The sequence below is a fragment of the Hyperolius riggenbachi genome, chromosome 8 (assembly GCF_040937935.1).
Source record: "Hyperolius riggenbachi isolate aHypRig1 chromosome 8, aHypRig1.pri, whole genome shotgun sequence".
Taxonomy (NCBI): domain Eukaryota; kingdom Metazoa; phylum Chordata; class Amphibia; order Anura; family Hyperoliidae; genus Hyperolius; species Hyperolius riggenbachi.
Window position 1 is genome coordinate 204,713,118 of NC_090653.1, and position 19,444 is coordinate 204,732,561.

Sequence of the window (19,444 nt, forward strand, 5' to 3'; positions counted from 1 at the left end):
ACATGTGAACGTTAACAAATATTTGCCGTAGCATAATAGACTCTGGGAAAGAAAAAGAAACTGAACATACTATTCCCCTGTGTCAGTATCCAGCAGGTGACATAGTACTGAGCTGAGGTAAACAGGCTAATCATTCCTTATTTGCTCCTTTTTTAGTCCCTCCCACAGATATCTGACACCTGGCTCTCTTAACTAGGTACCTGCCACTGCTGAGAGGCAGACTGTCACTTGTGCATTGCACCCCTGTGTTCAGCAATAACGGCTAATGTGGAGAGACACTAAGCTGGCAAAATGGTCTGATTAATCCTGAAAGGTAAGGGCCACAAGATCCCGGGAGAATAGGAGAGGTATTTTTATCCCTGCACACGGTTATAGCTATTTGAATATGTGGCATGATAAGTACAAGTAACTGGATATGTCTGCACATTTATAATTTAAAGAGCTAAAGTACAGTCTCATCATCGCGTTGCTGCTTGGTAGATGCATAAATTCAAAGTCTTTGTTTTAGCTTTGATGCAGTAATTTAAATGAAATAGTGACTTTACATTATGTATGGATCTGACATTTTACAAGGCCTTTTGCATAACGTAGAATGCGTTCATCAATAGTCTGTCTCCGTCCGTAGTCTTAAGACCTGTTTATTACTGAATAACAAAATAAAAGCACTGTCCAAATGTATTACTACACTGGCATCATTATGGGCACAGTGAGGCTTTATGCTGAGATAATATTTCTACCATGAAATATACATTTTGTATTTCACCCGTATAATAGTACTAACAATAATAATAAGCACTACCATCATGAGATAATAAATAATATCAGTATTAAAGGGAAAATTGTATTCTTTGTATACCTGGGATGCAGGAATTATGATCGCCAATACAATTCATATAAGTAGTTCCACATTTTAATATGGGAACATTGAGCTATAATTCAACTGCCATGGCTGTACCTTAATAATATGGGTTGTCTTAGTGATATATGTGTGTATGTGTGCTCAGCTTGCAGCTATGTGGCGGAGAAAATTGGAGGCCTGTGTCGCAAGAAGAAAGAAGATGAACCTCCAACTCCATTCTCGTGCCCTATGAAAGCAACGCAGAAAAAAAGTAAATATTTTTTGGGGGGAAGTGTTTTAAACAATTTTGTATATGAAAGTGGCGAGAGAGGCGCCTTATTTGTGGCTAGTGGCTACAAGCACTATTAGGCACTGCTATTTGGCCTGAGGAGGTGAGTATACACCCACGAGACGCGTTGCCAGTGCAATAAAATTCTATTAATATGTGAATTTATCTTTATTGAGGTAGGCCACCTCACTTTTTTTTCATTTTATTTGTTTTTAACTCATTTTATCTACTCTGGGCGCCTCTTTTCCCTTTACCCTTTATATGAAAGCAGTAGAGTATTGTACTGTGCTAGCCATCAGTAAAAGCAAGACGTTTTGAATCAGGATGATACCATTTATTGGTTGACTTAGAAGAAAATCAGTAAGCTTTTCGCAGGGGCGTACCTAGACTTATTAGGGCCCCCCTGCACAAATAATAGCATGGGGCCCACTTTGTCCCAGAATCCCACTGGATTAGGAGCCAGTGAATGGCAGCAGAGAGTGTTCTGCTGTGAACAGGGCAGGTTCTAGACTTTTTGCTGCCTGAGGATGCACCTCCCTGATTTGGAATGATCGCACAGTGCCCGACAATTCACTCTGCTTCAATAAATGTTCTCACATGACATGCTGCAGCTCAACACAATAGCACACTGGCTGGCTGTGAGTCTTTCCAAAGAAACTGCTCACCCTCAGCCAGTTGGCCGTCCTCCACTTCCTCTTCAGTTAGGACAGCAGTGCCACCTCCTCCCTTCTGCTGTGCAAGTCAAATGAAACACTGCTTGCTCTCCTGCCTCCCCCCTCCTCACTCACTGTCAGACTCCTCACACAGCACAAAAAGCTGCTTTTCACCAATTATGACCTCTTCCCCTTGTTCGCTCTCCTCCCGCTTCCCCTCCTACTCTGACTGCATGCTGTTAGTGTAAACACAGTACAGACATGCTGCCCCTGTAATCTCTATGCCTGAGGCAAATGTTTCACCTTGCTTCATGAGAGAACCGGCCCTGGCTGTGAAGCAGCATCTAGAAGCAGGAAAAAAATTACACACGCTCCTGCACAAGGTTTTTGTGAGTAAATGGGGAGGTTTCTTTGCTAAATGGCTGCACTTGCGGTTGGGGAGAGGGAGGTGGAGGGGCCCCTAAAGCCTCTGGGCCCCCTACGATGGCAGAGGTTGCACGGGTGATTGCTACGCCCATGGCTTTCGGCTATGAAGCCTTCGTTAGACTGACTCCTGCATACTGACAGAATTTAGAACACAGCTTAACATTTCTTGTGCAGATATGATGGGATTTAAATCCCACCATACTTTTATTATTATTATTTTTTATTATGTTATTATTACCTCCAGACTAAAAATCTACTCAGCAGAACTGAAAAGGCTTGGTGTTTCTTTAACAGTTTCACAGCATCAGAACTTTGTTTTTCTTACCCAAGCATCATATTTAGCTAAGCTCCACCCATCAAAGAAAAATAGCCCAGGCTTTTTTTCCCTGATGCTGTGCAGAGCATGATGGGATTTCCTATGGTGTTATTCACATTGCCTAGCAACTGGGAGAGGTGCTCAGGATACAGGACAGTTGGAACTGGGTCTCATGCTCCCTGTTACCCCCTTTCAACCAAAAAGATGGCTGCCATCATGAAATCAAACCTTTGCCTGTTCTTTTAAAACAGCATGGGTAAGAGATTATATTACCTACCTATTTTACTTAACATAACTAATGTAGCTTAATGACAGTATGTTTGTTTAGGCTGGAGTTCCTCTTTAAGATGTCTCCTCATTACACTGAGTCTGTGGAATGTGATGTTCAATCAAACAAGTAGTCTTATCTTTTGGTCATAAATTAGCTGGCATCCCTGTAAAACCCTCTTGATTTTGTAATTAAGGCATCCAATGACTTTTATTGCAGAATAATGTATCTCCTTTTTAATGTTCAGTGTATATAAACTGTATTCCAAATTTTGTCAGTATACAGACATAAGTTGCCAAAAGCTTATTGCTTTTCTTCTAAGTTAGTCAATAAATGGTATCATCCTGATACATGAATTATTGCTGTAATATGAAAGGAAACAGATATACAGAAATTGTGGCAGGGGTCACAGAGGCATGTTATGAGGCAGAGCCTTATAAGTCTCTGTGTCCTACCTGCCCATAACCCCCCCCCCCCCTCAAACCGCCCACCTTGGGTTCTATTTAATTTCTACTATTCTTTTCTATTACACAGCCTGAATAGTAACAACACTAAACCAGCAGTAGGAACTACACTATAAAACTGCAGAATGCATACAAATTTACTTTACCTCCAGGTACAGGCAGGTCTTAAACTGATTGGTAAATTATGTACTAACATGCCCCCTAATTTCCATGAGAATAGCTATTTTCAGTAAAATTCATGCAAATTACCTCATGAATTACCTCATAATTTACCTCATGAGGTAGAACATGACTAAAACCTACTAGAATTGCTAAATGTCATTACCTCATGAGGTAAATTACCTCACATGAGGTCATTTGTTTGATAACCCTACCAGAAAAGAAATTAGGCTGGCAAAGATTAAAGCTGAAAATCAAATCGCTAGGGATATCAAATCTAGAGAAGTTTTACAAGTTTATTAATTATAAGAATAAGAAAGGTGGACTGTATTGGTCTTCTAAAAGGATAAGGTAGGAAACTCAATGGTGGATGAGCAAAGGAAGGCAGAGGTATTGAATGCTTGCTTTGCTTCTGTCTTCACAAGGGAAACATTGTTGTTGCAAATTACAGATGCAGAAGGGCCCCAATCTTCCAATTTTAATACTAAATACTTAACCACTTGCCGACCGCCCCCAGCTGATGGGCGGCGGCAAAGACTGGGCCTAAACAACCGCAATACACCCATCGGCGGAGGCAGGCGTGGTTATGCGGCGATCGCGTCATTCGTGACGCAATCAGCCGCTGGCGACTGGCTCCGCCCCCCTCACGCTGTAACCCGCCGGCCGTTCGGAAGCGCCGGCCGGTTGCTAGTACCCGGATCGCGCGCATGTAAAGAGTATAATAGGCTTTGTAATGTATACAAAGCCTATTATACTGGCTGCCTCCTGCCCTGGTAGTCCCAGTGTCCGAGGGACCACCAGGGCAGGCTGCAGCCACCCTAGTCTGCACCCAAGCACACTGATTCCCCCCCCTGCCCCCTGATTGCCCACAGCACCCCTCAGCCCCCCCCCCTGCCCACCCCCCAGACCACTCCACTGTTAGCACCCAATCACCCCCCTAATCACCCATCAATCACTCCCTGTCACTTTCTGTCAACGCTATTTTTTTTTTTAACCCTAAACTGCCCCCTGCTCCCTCCTGATCACCCCCCCCCCCTCAGGTTCTCCCCAGACCCCCCCCCCCCCCGTGTACTGTATGCATCTATCTCCCCTGATCACCTGCCAATCACCCATCAATCACCCCCTGTCACTGCCACCCATCAATCAGCCCCTAACCTGCCCCTTGCGGGCAATCTGATCACCCACCCACACCAATAGATCGCCCGCAGATCCGACATCAGATCACCTCCCAAGTTCAGTGTTTACATCTGTTCTCTACTCTAAACACCCACTAATTACCCATCAATCACCCATCAATCACCCCCTATCACCACCTGTCACTGTTACCCATCAGATTAGACCCTAATCTGCTCCTTGCGGGCACCCAATCACCCGCCCACATGCTCAGATTGCCCTCAGACCCCCCCCCTTATCAATTCGCCAGTGCATTATTTACATCCGTACTTCCCTGTAATAACCCACTGATCACCTGACAATCACGCCCTGTCACTGCCACCCATCAATCACCCCCTGTAACTGCCACCCATCAATCAGCCCCTAACCTGCCCCTTGCGGGTGTCTTCTTTCTAAAATGGGGTCACTTGTGGGGTTCCTATACTGCCCTGGCATTTTAGGGGCCCTAAACCGTGAGGAGTAGTCTAGAAAACAAATGCCTCAAAATGACCTGTGAATAGGACGTTGGGCCCCTTAGCGCACCTAGGCTGCAAAAAAGTGTCACACATGTGGTATCGCCGTACTCAGGAGAAGTAGTATAATGTGTTTTGGGGTGTATTTTTACACATACCCATGCTGGGTGGGAGAAATCTCTCTGTAAATGGACAATTGTGTGTAAAAAAAAATCAAAAATGTGTCATTTACAGAGATATTTCTCCCACCCAGCATGGGTATGTGTAAAAATACACCCCAAAACACATTATACTACTTCTCCTGAGTACGGCGATACCACATGTGTGACACTTTTTTGCACCCTATTATTTTCTCAAAAGATTAAGCCCAACACTCACTGTCTAGTCAAATCCACTGACAGCCATACCATGTAAGGAGTAATCACCTGTGTCAGTTTTGCCAACAATTCCGGGAGTCACAATCAACAATACAGTTGATCAAAGACTACTGGTTTGGATATGTGTAAAATACAGATTTATAAAGTGCTGTGCAATACAGTACATACAAGGTCATTTCATTTTTTGAAAAAACACAATTAAAATCAATTTCCGCTAACTTGTGACAAAAAAAATAATCTTCTATGAACTCCCCATACTCCTAACTCCATACTCCTAACGGAATACCTTGAGGTGTCTTCTTTCTAAAATGGGGTCATTTGTGGGGTTCCTATACTGCCCTGGCATTTTAGGGGCCCTAAACCGTGAGGAGTAGTCTTGAAACCAAATGTCGCAAAATGACCTGTGATATCCTAAAGGTACTCATTGGACTTTGGGCCCCTTAGCGCAGTTAGGGTGCAAAAAAGTGTCACACATGTGGTATTGCCGTACTCAGGAGAAGTAGTATAATGTGTTTTGGGGTGTATTTTTACACATACCCATGCTGAGTGGGAGAAATATCTCTGTAAATGGACAATTGTGTGTAAAAAAAATCAAAAAATTGTCATTTACAGAGATATTTCTCCCACCCAGCATGGGTATGTGTAAAAATACACCCCAAAACACATTATACTACTTCTCCTGAGTACGGCAATACCACATGTGTGGCACTTTTTTGCAGCCTAACTGCGCTAAGGGGCCCAAAGTCCAATGAGCATCTTTAGGCTTTACAGGGGTGCTTACAATTAGGCACCCCCCAAAATGCCAGGACAGTGAACACACCCCACAAATGACCCCATTTTGGAAAGTAGACACATCAAGGTATTCAGAGAGGAGCATAGTGAGTCCGTGGCAGATTTCATTTTTTTTTTGTCGCAAGTTAGAAGAAATGGAAACTTTTTTTTTTTTGTCACAAAGTGTCATTTTCCGCTAACTTGTGACAAAAAATAAAATCTTCTATGAACTCACCATGCCTCTCACTGAATACTTTGGGATGTCTGCTTTCCAAAATGGGGTCAATTGGGGGGTATTTATATTATCCTGGAATTTTAGCACCTCATGAAACATGACAGGTGGTTAGAAAATGCAGAGATGCTTCAAAATGGGAAAATTCACTTTTGGCACCATAGTTTGTAAACGCTATAACTTTTACCCAATCCAATAAATATACACTGAATGTTTTTTTTTTATCAAAGACATTTAGCAGAATAACTTTCGCGCTCAAATGTATAGGAAATTTTACTTTATTTGAAAAATGTCAGCACAGAAAGTTAAAAAAGTCATTTTTTTGACAAAATTCATGTCTTTTTTGATGAATATAATAAAAAGTAAAACTCACAGCAGCAATCAAATAGCACCAAAAGAAAGCTGTATTATTGACAAGAAAAGGAGGTAAAATTCATTTAGGTGGTAGGTTGTATGACCGAGCAATAAACCGTGAAAGCTGCAGTGGTCTGAATGGAAAAAAAGGCTCTGGTCCTTAAGGGGCGAAAAGACTGTGGTCCTCAAGTGGTTAAAGTGATCTGAAACTCTTACATAACATTCAATAAAAATGTGTTTTCCTTCTTTTTATAACTCATACAGTTATCATATTTGCTTTTGTGCACAAGTAATATTGTCTGTTTACAAATTACAACTTTCCAAAGTGTAGTTTATCTTGCATTGAAAGCTGCCATTGCATTTTATTCCTGCTGCTTTTTAGTATATATTAAAATGTTCCAATGAGCTTTTCTGAACTGTGTGTGTGCTTGAAGCACAGAGAGCTTCTCAGAGAGTGTTTTCAGTTGTTTACATACAAATGTATCAACATTGGAACATAAACAAAGATACTGGTATCTCCAGTCTGGATGCGGATTTGAAGCTGAATAGCATTTGCATAGCAGGACAAAGTGCTGTGTTTAACCATTTCAATGATGTTCTGCTACAATTTTTTTCTGGACTTATTTTCTAAGAAGCATAATGGTGTGGCACTCCCTTTCTATTCCACGCACAAGAGATAATGTGCGTAGATACTTGATCAGGCCAATATACATTCAGGCAGGGAACACACTTGTCTTTCAGTTTTCTGCGCGCGTTTTCCTGCATACTTTTTTCTGCACTACAAGTGTGTCTCTATGCAGGAAACCGCGCGCGTTTTTTCATAGCAGCTGATGTAATTGATACAAAAAACTAAGAAAATGTGCAGAGTCAGGATGCAGAATGTCAGTTTTTTTTCTGCGCGCGAACAAAATATGAAGTGTGTACTAGCCCATTGATTAACATGAGTTCTCAGTTTTTCTGTGCAGAAAACGCGTACGAAAACAGTCAAGTGTGTTCCCTGCCTCACCGTTACCACATTCCCCTCAGTATGTAGTCCGAGTATGTCAAGACGTGTTCTCCGCATAGATATCATAGGAGGAAGAGCCTTGCAACAACTGTGTACCAAAGAAGCAGCAGCGTGCACCATCCGTCCGATATTGACTTGATTTATTGCTTCAGACACATACTATGTGGATACAGGGATAATGCAACGTTGTACATAGTGACTTAGTACATGCAAATACATACAGTCCGTGATAGCGGTGGTGGAGTGGATGCCTCAGATATGATAGGCTGACCCCACATAGTATGTGTCTAAAGCAATAATTCAAGTCAATATCGGACGGATGGTGCACGCTGCTGCTTCTTTGGTACACAACAATTTTTTTCTGGGACAGTAACTTTAAAGCTGTAAGGAATCTTTTAGAGCAAAGTATAAATGCTGACTTTTAGACCACTTTAACGCAGGAAGAATTGAAGGCAAGACTGCACTACAGTGAATAAAATACACAAAACTTATGAAGCACCTGGCCAAATGGCATACATCCTCAAATGCTAAGGAAATTCAGTTCACATATCAATAAACCTCTTTATCGTATCTTTTGTGACTCTCTTTCAAGTTGGATAGTTCCAATAAATTGGGGTACAGCCCATGTTTTCCCATTATTCAAAAGAGGCAAAAAATCAGATCTGGTGAATTATAGACATGTAAGCAGTTGTGTGCAAACTATTTGAGGGGTTCTTAAAAGATTCTATGCAAGTCTTCATAGAAGAGAATAATCTTATTTCTCAGCATCAACATGGATTTACTAAGAACAGGTCTTGTTTGACTAACATGCTCAGCTTTTATGAGGTGGTTCTAATGTGGACACTGGGAGTGCTGTAAATGTGATATACTTGGACTTTGCAAATGCCCATAATACTGACTGTTCCCCAAAACAGTCTGGTGCAAAAGTTGAGGATTCAAGGACTGGGAAGGATCCGTGTGCATGGAGAGGGAACTGGCTAGTTGACAGAAAGCAAAGAGTTGTGGTCAATGGATCATATTCAAAATGGGTGACTGTTAGCAGTGGGGTCCCACAGGGGTCTGTACTGGGTCCAGTGCTCTTCAGTTTATTTATTAATGACCTAGTAGATGAAGTAAAAAGCAATGTTGCTATTATTGCAGATGATACAAAATTGTGCAGAATTAAATCTCAGGAAGATAATAACATATTGCTGAAGGATTATGATAGGATGGCTATATGGGCACATATATGGCAGATTAAATTAATTGCTAAAAAATGTAAAGTCACGCATTTTGGTTATACCAATGATCTAGCACCATACAAAATAAATGGGATACAGATGGGGGCATAAAACTTGGAGAGGGACTTAGGAGTCCTCATTGACAACAAGTTAAATAATCATGTTAATTGGCAAGGAGCTGCAGCTAAAGCTAATAAAATTTAGAGATGCATTAAAAAGAACATAAAAACGTGGGATGCTAGCATAATACTGCCTCTGTTTAACTCTATAGTAAGGCCACATATGGAATATGGCATTCAGTTCTAGGCACCGCATTACAGGAGGGGCATTGCCGTTTTAGAGCAGGTGTAAAGACAAGCAAGAAAACTGAGTAGAGGGATGGAAGGTCTCACCAGGAAAAGTTAGATAAACTTTGCTTATTTAGTCTGCAGAAAAGATGCCTTAGAGGAGAGCTAATTAAAATGTATAAATATATCAGAGGGAAATATAAAAGCTTTGCATGTGAACTTTTTGTCCATAGGCTTGTGTAAAGGACTATGGGACATGACCTGCACATGGAGGAAAAAACATGTATCCATTTATTTAGGAAAGTGTTCTTTACAGTAAGAGTGATTAAAATGTATTACCACAGGAAGTGTCTCCAACCTGAATTATCGCAAATTCTTACTGTTTTAGGAAAGCAAACTTTTGTTTTTCTTAACATCTTAGTAAGGGGGCTTTTAGGACCATTGTAGTCCCTTACACACCCCAATGAGTTCTGGGTCACCATGAGCTTGCTGGTTAGTCTGTGCCTCTCGGATTTACAAGCCCTACTCCATAGAGCCAAATTAATCCATGCCATGCACTGATGAGGATCAAACAATCCGAAACAGTCTGTATGCATGTTGGATTATTATGGCTCTGTACATATTAACAAGCTGACACATCATTGCATTCCAGCGGTTCTGGAGGTGTGTTTAGCTTCTAAGGGTACAATGGTTAATTTGCATATATTCAGCAGTGGTGCCTGGGAGACATCTCGAGCTCACTCCAACCTGAATTATCGCAAATTCTTTCTGTTTTAGGAAAGCAAACTTTTGTTTTTCTTCACAGGAAGTAGTTATGACAAATTCTATATTTGCGTTTCTGTGGGCTTAGATGCTTTCCTTGCGTTGAAAGACATTCATGGTTATAATTACTAGGTAATTCCCGGTGGTGTTGATCCAGGGATTTTATCTAATTGCCAACTGGAGTAGGGAAGGAGTTTTTTTCACTTTTGGGGGTAATTTGACCAAGCCTTGTAAAGGTTTTTCACCTTCCTCTGGATCAACAGGGATATGTGAGGGTGCAGGTTAGCGTTGTACTTTATTTACTGGTTGAACTCGATGGACGTATATCCTTTTTCCATCACAAATAACTACAGTATGTAACTGTGAGTTACATGGAGCTGGGAAAAAAGGGCGCAGGCAGCTAGTGGACAAAAAGGGCGCCGCCATTCACTCCCATAATAAATAACGTTTAATGGGCGCCGAGCAGGAAAAAAGGGCGCCGGAGCTAAATAAAGTTTACAAAGGCGCCCGGAGCTGTTTAATGATTTATAACTGAGCTTGTGTTCATTTACGTTTATAAAATGCACCCGTGCCGAATAACGTTTATGAAAATACTAAATATATTTATCTTATTTAAATAATTAAAACATTATTTAAAGTTTTATCCCTTACTGTTTTTAAAACATTATTCACAAAATAAAGCGATCAGTACGTAATGTAAATTGGAATATATTTTTTGGAGTCACAATTTGTAAAACATTATTATCCACATAATAAAAAACATTATTATTCACAAAATAAAGGGGGGTCTTAGGTTTAGGCACCAACAGGGGGGTCTTAGGTTTAGGCACTAACAGGGGGGTCTTAGGTTTAGGCACCACCAGGGGGGGTCTTAGGTTTAGGCACCAACAGGGGGGTCTTAGGTTTAGGCACCAACAGGGGGGTCTTAGGTTTAGGCACCAACAGGGGGGTCTTAGGTTTAGGCACCAACAGGGGGGTCTTAGGTTTAGGCACCAACAGGGGGGTCTTAGGTTTAGGCACCACCAGGGGGGTCTTAGGTTTAGGCACCACCAGGGGGGTCTTAGGTTTAGGCACCAACAGGGGGGTCTAGGGGTTAGGGGTAGGTACAGGGAGGGTTACTTAGGCACCAACAGGGGGGGTCTTAGGTTTAGGCACCAACAGGGGGGTCTTAGGTTTAGGCACCAACAGGGGGGTCTTAGGTTTAGGCACCAACAGGGGGGTCTAGGGGTTAGGGATAGGTACAGGGAGGGTTCTGTGTAAGAGTAGGCTTAGGTATAGTTTTAGTAAAATTTTAGTAATAATTACTAATGTTTTACAACACTTATTACGAACGTACTTATATTTATATCATCGTTATAAAGAATATTTTCAGATTTTATTATAAGAACAAACCATAAATGAAGGTTATTCACAATAATATACAATTATAACAATTAAACATATATTATTGTTTTTTTTAATAAACGTAATTATAAGTTTAACTTTACAAATAGGGAAGATTAACGTTTTCACAATTTCCGATTTTATAAACATTATTTAATGATTTATAATTTTGTTAAACTTTATTTGTAAACGAACTATAGCACACTATTTTTATAAACCCTATTAATTATTAATTATTATTTAGAGTTTACACCCCGCGCCCTTTTTGTCCAGGCGCCCTTTTTGTACGTACGCGAGTTACATACCCTCTTTCCCTGAAAATAAAACCTACCCTGAAAATAAGCCCTAGCTAGAATTTTGAGCTTGCTTGAAATATAAGTCCTACCCCAAAAATAAGCCCCAGCAGAAGTAAAAGAGGAGGAAGAGGCGGCCAGCGGGGACACAACGGTGCAATGCTGATTGGGCGCCGCTCCTTTCACCCCAGCACACAGCAAGGTTATCAGCTATTTGCAAGGATGACAGGGCAGGTGCCTGATCAGTACAGTAGCATGCCTTTTAAATCCAGGAACAGCGCAGTACAAAGGAACAGGTGATGTTCTGCTGAGAGACACTTCCTGATAGAAACATAGGACATCCCCTGAAAATAAGCCCTAGCACATCTTTTGGAGCAAAAATTAATATAAGACAAGGTCTTATTTTCAAGGGAAACACGGTAGTAGACAGTATGAGTACCATACATATTCTGCATTGTTCCAATCCTCAAAATATCCCACTAACCCCTATATAAACATACTTGGTAGGGTGGTACAGTAGGTTTATGTGGCTGGATTACATCATTGGTGACATAAAATTCAAGTAAATACTTCTTTGGGCACATGGAGTTGGGGATTAGTAGGATGATTAGGAAGGAGTGTGGGGAGATTGTGTGTGGGAGGAGGGGGGCTCTACCCCACCTTGAGAAGCACCTTAACATTATTGAAAACCATGTGGATTGTCAATGGGCAGTGGACAGAGCTCCATGTTTATGACTTTGCCTTCTGTGTCACCCCCAATGTACTTGGTTGATTATAGCAGGCTTGGGAGAGGGGCTAAGCAATTTCTTTATATTGCTATATAATCCATTAGGATTTGCAAGGATGTTTTATAAACATTTCTCCGGATGTTTGTGTTTGAAAAAAAAAAGGTTCATAAAAGTCCCTGCATGATTTTTTTTTGTTTTTGTTTTTTTAAATACAAAATGTATTGAAAGTTTCAATTTTACAACACTGCTGAAACAATCAGCAGATAACACAACATACAAGATAAGACAAACTAGTGTTGCTCAACAGAGACAAACCCCCAGCATTAAGAGATGGCAGTAAAAGGATGCCTAAAGGCCCAGATTTAAAAACGGTGAGTCTAAATCAATGCATTTAGCTTCCAGTCATCTAGAGTCTAGACCAAACTTTGTTAAATGTGTAAAAAGCAGCATCAGCAACTATTAGCTGACATTGCTGCAGTTATCGTCAGGGCAACAGGGTAGGAGCAAAACCCTGTACTGAATTCCTGGCGTGCCATCACAGGTCACAAATGCACCTCCAAGTGGTCTAGAACTCTAGATTACTCAGTAAATCCATGGAGAAGATGCATTTTCCAATTGTGATTTTCCAGTTTTAAAAGTGGATCAGGACAAAAAGGTATAATACACTAAAAGAATCTGCTTTACAGTCAGGTGGGTAGTATATTCAGAAGGAGGCCAGGAACAGCAATGGCTGCTTCCGCATTCTGATAAACACAGGTTTACTTTAACTTTTACTGAGCAAGCATAAAAAGTAAACAAAAATTATAAGAAGTCTATCTACAGAGAATACTTAGTTATCTATGTTTAAGGTGTCAGTGGCAAACTTCGCATAATCATTTGTCAATGTCACTGCAAAAGCCTGCAGAGATTTACTTGATGTAGCTCATTAATTCCAAGGTATTCCATAGACGTGGGGATATATCCAAGTAAGGAAATATTCATATAACCTTGTTTTTTTCTGTATTTGTTAAATGTTCTCTGATGAGCTCCATATATCCTAGAATCAGCTCACCATGAAAGCACTCTGTGGGATTGATTACAATGCTGAAGTAAGAAGTCCAGCCTAATTAAAATCAGGATATTTTTAAAATGAAGCCGCTCCTGTGAAATCACTAAATTTAACTAATTAACACATTTACCTACATCACTTGTAGAGGAAGAACAGCTAATAGAAAAGCTCAGTCAGTACCTGAGTGGTGGAAATCTCCGGCATGTATCATCCCCTGCTAGTACATCGTGTTGGCAGGATGCTTTACACCGAGAAAAGCACTGAAAATTGCACTGAAAAAAAAAACTGAGAAGAGTTATGTCACGATAAGGAGGGGTGATCACACACAGACACAAAAATTCCAACTTCTAAATGTGCTTTTTGACAACCACTGGTATAAGAATATCCCATAATGCATTTCTTCCCTATAAGTAGCTGCAGTTTTCTCAAACTCGTTAGTGGTTATGCTGTCATTTCACACACAAACAGAACTTTAGCAGAGTTCTTCTTCAAACTCAGACTTTGTAAGTTAAGCATCAGTGTCTCTCATAGTGATTAGAATTTGGCTGGATGTGTAGGAAGATTTCCGCTATCCTCCGCGGAAAAATCTTCAGACCTCTTGTAGACAGATTCAGAGACTTCATAAACAGGTGAGCTGAACTGTGCATAGACTGTGTGAATGCGTAAGAAAGACAGAAGGAGAAGCAGCCTATTCAGGGAAGGGGGAGGAAGGGGAATTTGATAACAAGAGCAGTGTGTGTCTGTGGTTCGTGCAGCTATTTCATATACAGTATTTTGTTGTAATTGAATGATTAAATGACCTATTAAAGTTAAGTCCCTGACAGTAGCATAGCTTATGAGCTCTGGGCCCCAGTGCGAGATTTACATTAGGCCCCCTGAAACTCTCTTTGCATAACAATTGATATGGAGCACCAAAACCTTCCAAGGGCAGCTGCAGTGTAAGAGAGATGTAAGCTGGAAAGGAGAACAGTCCATTATTGGTTACAACTAATCATAGCACATATAGAGTTGATCATAATCAGCAAAGCACCAATAAAGAGCTAATAAAGCAGTTGAAGGAGGGCCCCTTAATGGGTCCCTCTGGTCCATGTTCCCTGGTGTTGTCGCTACCTCGGCATCCCCTACTGCTACGCCACTGGGAACCCAGAGTGACCAGGGCTGTAATTGACTAAATCAAGCCTTAATTCCGTCTTTTAAAAAACTGCAACTAATAGAACTGCCTTTTAAACCAAAAGGTAATTGGATGTGATCAAAACCTTCTATCTTAAATGCAACATCTATAATGCATCACTTTCTTGGCTGTATTTTCACTTTGAAGTGCTATTACATTTTATTTCAAAGACCATGTTCATGGAAAAAGTAGATTTTGGATAGCCTAGTAAGAAGTTGGAACCTTTCTTGGAATTCTAATTAAGGTCCGGTTGCACGGGTGGCTCCCGGTGGCTCATTTCATCACAGCCAAATGTTTCTCTTCTGCTGTGCAGAAAAGCGTTTGACATAGTTTCAAGTTTGTTGTTGCATTTAGAGCCCTTGGGGGACAGAATGTAGCTGTGAACACCACCAGCTCCAAAAGCTACCTGTAGCATCTGGAAAGACCTGATCGATTATGATACTTGAGCAATCGACAACAAACAATGGTAAATGGCATGAGATGAATGCTCCCATTCATCTCAGTTATGACACGATGGATCCTGAGCAGTAAATGACGGGAACAATTGTGGGCAGCTGTCCTTCTGAATCCTTCTAATCCTGTGTCCCTCAAGTGTAAGAATTCCCACCACTTCTTGTGGAAGGAAGTGAAGAAACCTCCCTAGAATGTCAGACACAGCAAAACAAAATTGGAATCAGACTTGAAGAAGGCACTGTACTTTTAAGGTGGCCATTATAATTTAAAGTGACCTGCAACATGTATGAGTATGTACATTACTAAGCCTACTTAAAACTTCCAGTGTTCCTTTATTGCACTGTAGAACTATAAATCACAGTTTCTTTACAGTGGTGAAGTCTGATTGCAGCAAGTTTCACTGATAAGTAGTTATAGGCCATAAAACATGTTTGTAGCTGGGGCAAACAGTTGAGAGCGCAGAGAAGAGATACAAATTCCAGTAGGTCATAATTTGTCTGTTTTGGACCTGAATAAATATAGAAAAACTGCAGTCATGGAAGGGAGAATAGTCAACATTGTAAACCTTTAAAGTGGTATTGTCACCATAAAAATCAAATTTCAACAGCAACAGGTCTCAGTGTATTAAGTCATAAAGATGCTAATCCTGCATTCCAAATGTGCAAACATTTTTCTGCTGTTATGATTTGGAGTTATCACATACTTTATGAGCACTGGTCCTTTACTAGTCAGTGCCAAACAGTTGAATGCTGGGGGTTCTTTTTATCTCCAATATATTCCTCCTCTTCCATTTATTTCCCTGCCTAGCCTATCTGAAACATGATCCCCTGCTCACTTGTGTTTACAAGCAAGGCTGAGGTGACTCAGCGATTGGCGGAGAAAATAAAAAAAGACAATGCAGTTCCTAGTATACACCTCAGTGGGAGTGTCTGAAGACTCCGGGAGGAGGGCAGCTAATGAATACACAATGAGCAAGAGAAGGGAGGGGGGGGGGACAAGAATCAGGGAGGATATGATGTCAGTGTTATCTTAGCAAGATGGCCACTGCCTAGAAAAGGATTTTCTGCTTTTCCTTTATAAAATTCACAGGAATCATTACATGGATAGCACAATACATCTGTTATGTAAGTAGAACTATTATTTATCTTCTTATATATGTGTTTTTTATTTCTAGGTTGGGTGTCGCTTGTTCTTTAAAACCAAATTAAGAATATGGGATCCAAAGAAAATTGTATAGAGGATTATAGATGCAAATTTTTATGTCATCAATTTATTTCCAAATCATGTTCACTTTAACATTAAATCAACCAGGTTTTGGCTTGGGCTGTTCAGGCAACATATCAATGGCTGAAAAGCTGTCTTTGAGATAACATCACTCTTTATGCTCCTGCAGGACATTTTTTAGCAGTTGCTAAAGATCTCACAAGTGTATATCTATAGCGAAAGATATCTACTAAATAAGAAAAAGTTCTCTTTTAATTCAACAAGATAAAGAAAAGAGATTAATAACTGAAACTTTGTGTTAGGTGATTAAATTACAGCATTCTGCAATCAGAATGATCAGTTGCTCACTAAACTTTAAGTGTTACACTTTCATTAACAACTATGTGATACAAGCAAAACAATAAATCAAAGGAGATTTTAATTGTACTACTGAAGGTCTGAAAAGAACCCTGTTGCCTAGCCTTATGCTGTCCATACATAGTATTATCTTTGAAATGTTTGATTTAGCAATGCCTTCAGAAATATGCACATTTATATCATTCTTGATCATTTGTATTCCCCACAAAAGCAATGAGTATAGATTTTCTGGAGGAAATTATTGTTCGAAAATATGATTTGCCATTGATGATTTAAAATACCGTTTTTGACTATGTAATTGTTTTAATCATAAGTCAATCTTTAAAACATCTATTGTGTAAGCTTTATAGATGCCCCAGGAAATCCTAACCTCCCCTGTCTCCCCATCACCAAACATGCCAATGCTGTTATACTTTAACCACTTAAGTACCAGCTGCCTCTTCCCCTTTAGGGACCAGAAACTGCGGGTACCAGAAACCGCTGCATAATGACGAATTGCCGTACATACCTGCTGCTACCGCCATCCACGCCGCACACCCGGAGTCTCGGGCCACCCATTCTGCCGTCTCTATGACAGCAGAGCTCTGTAAGCCGGTCAGGAGCAGCTTTCATTGGCTCCTGACCATGTCATCAATGTAAGCCAATGGGAGTTGCTCACATTGAGGACAGGGTCAAGAGCCAATGAAATCATCTCCTGACCGGCTCACAGGACTCTGCCGCCATAGAGACAGCAGGTCGAGTGAGCTGCGGCAGAGAGACAGCGAGGAGATCGGCGGGAGCGACGAAACAGGCGAGAACATGCAGCGGAGGTGATGTGAAATCTACACCCTGGTAGTTATTAGAGCTTTAAAATCACCGCCATCTCCCCAAATACCTAAAAAAGTTCCTAGGACCGGTGGTTACATGATCACTGCCAGGCTCTCCTCAAATAAGGATACCAGCCAGATTCACCAGTCTGGCAGCTATTCATCAGTAAATATATTAACCCTATACATGCACTAATATAATGCTTGAGAATATAAATGCTGAATAATGAATAAGCTATGGGAAACAGCAATGTATCCAGGATGCTGAACCTGCCTGGAGAGACTTGATCTTTGGCCCTTAAGTATATTGTTCCCTTATATACTCGTGTATAAGCATAATTTTTCAGCACAAAAAAATGTGCTGAAAAGTTACCCCCTCAGCTTATTTGCGAGTCGGTGGAGCAGAACATATGGTGGAACAGGTTTTGTTACTGGCAGAGGAGCATAAGGTTCAAGCATTAGTGATCCTGCTCTTGCCAGTTGGCTCCCTGCTGTGTCCATGCCCCCCATCTGCTGCAACATGGTGTGCAGAGTGCCCTGTTCAAAACTACCTGTGTCCCCTGGCTTGTGGAGTGGAGCATTCCAATAACGTGGCAGTGGTGCAATGATCGGGGATTCTTCCTGTGTGGCAATCGATGTGTCTCATATCTATGACACCACTTAGTGGCATCTTGGCACACAGCTTTATCATCCTTGAGGCAGATCTGGCTATGGGGAGGGGGTTTATATGCGAGTAAATTTTTCATGGTTTCTGATTTAAAAGTGGGTACCTCGACTTATACATGTGTCGGCTTATATGCGAGTATACACAGTATATGGAAACTTATTGAAGTTGATTTAACATTAGCTGTCTATAACCTCTGTATAACAGTACTCAGATGGGGAAGGGGAAAAGCTATACTGTACCTTTTTACTGCAAATTTTACATTAAACCTCAGCAGTTGTGTAAAAGTTGCCTGCTAGAAGGGCCTCCATAGATTTTGTATTTCTGGGCTCCAGTGATGTAAGCTGAATTCAGGTTATGTATATCTAGGATGCCCCCTTTGGGGCAATTATAGTGCTTTATATTCAAGGGGTGTTTTTTTTATTTTGCAGATGAATTTCCAGAACAGATCTCAACAGTGAAAGTAAAACCCCCAAAAGAAAACACAGCAAATGGAGACGCTGCAGCTCGGCAATACAGATCCTGAGGGTAGTGGTACCCAGTCACCATGACTGGGAGAAGACAGAGGAAACCTTCACCTTCTAACTCTAGGCAAAGAATTTTAGACAATACTGCAGGTTTTGCGGTTCACCTACCCCTGCTGCAAAGCTGAACAGCTGCTTTACAAAAAATGTAATATACAATGTGGCAGTGGCAGAGATATGTGAATGGCAAAATTACCAAACCGCTGCAGATTTATCTTTGTAGTGACCTGTTTGTCTGGACTTCCACATTAAAGGACACCTGAAGTTGGTAGGGATGTGGATGCTACCATGTTTATTTGCAAATTGCCTGGCTGTCCTACTGATCCTCTTCCTCTAATACTTTTTGTCATAGACCCTGAGCAAACATACAGATCAGATATCTGACTTAAAGGAAACCTTAACTGTGGGCCCAAAAAAAAAATTCACTTACCTGGGGCTTTCCCAAGCCTCCTGCAGCCGTCCTGTGCTGGCGCCGGTCCTTCGGTGCCCTCCGGTCTCCCTCCGCGGCTAAGTTTCGTTTTCGGCCGACTGCCAATCGTCTTCCGGCAAAGCACCCTCTTCTTCCACATTCCCTGTCGTAAAGAGCCGTAAAGCACGGGCTCTTTACGACGGGGAATGCGGAAGAAGAGGACGCTTTGCCGGAGGACGACTGGCAGTCGGCCGAAAACGAAACTTAGCCGCGGAGGGAGACCGGAGGGCACCGAAGGACCGGCACGGGCACAGGACGGCTGCAGGAGGCTTGGGAA

At 41.3% G+C, this 19,444-nt stretch overlaps 1 long non-coding RNA gene across 1 annotated transcript; it reads left to right on the forward strand.

The window, feature by feature from the left end:
- The first annotated feature begins 207 nt into the window (after window positions 1-207).
- Window positions 208-19,104, forward strand: LOC137528428 (uncharacterized). The gene is made up of 3 exons (XR_011023390.1): window positions 208-313; window positions 1,005-1,109; window positions 18,606-19,104. It is a non-coding gene; the product is annotated as an uncharacterized lncRNA (long non-coding RNA).
- Window positions 19,105-19,444: the final 340 nt, after the last annotated feature.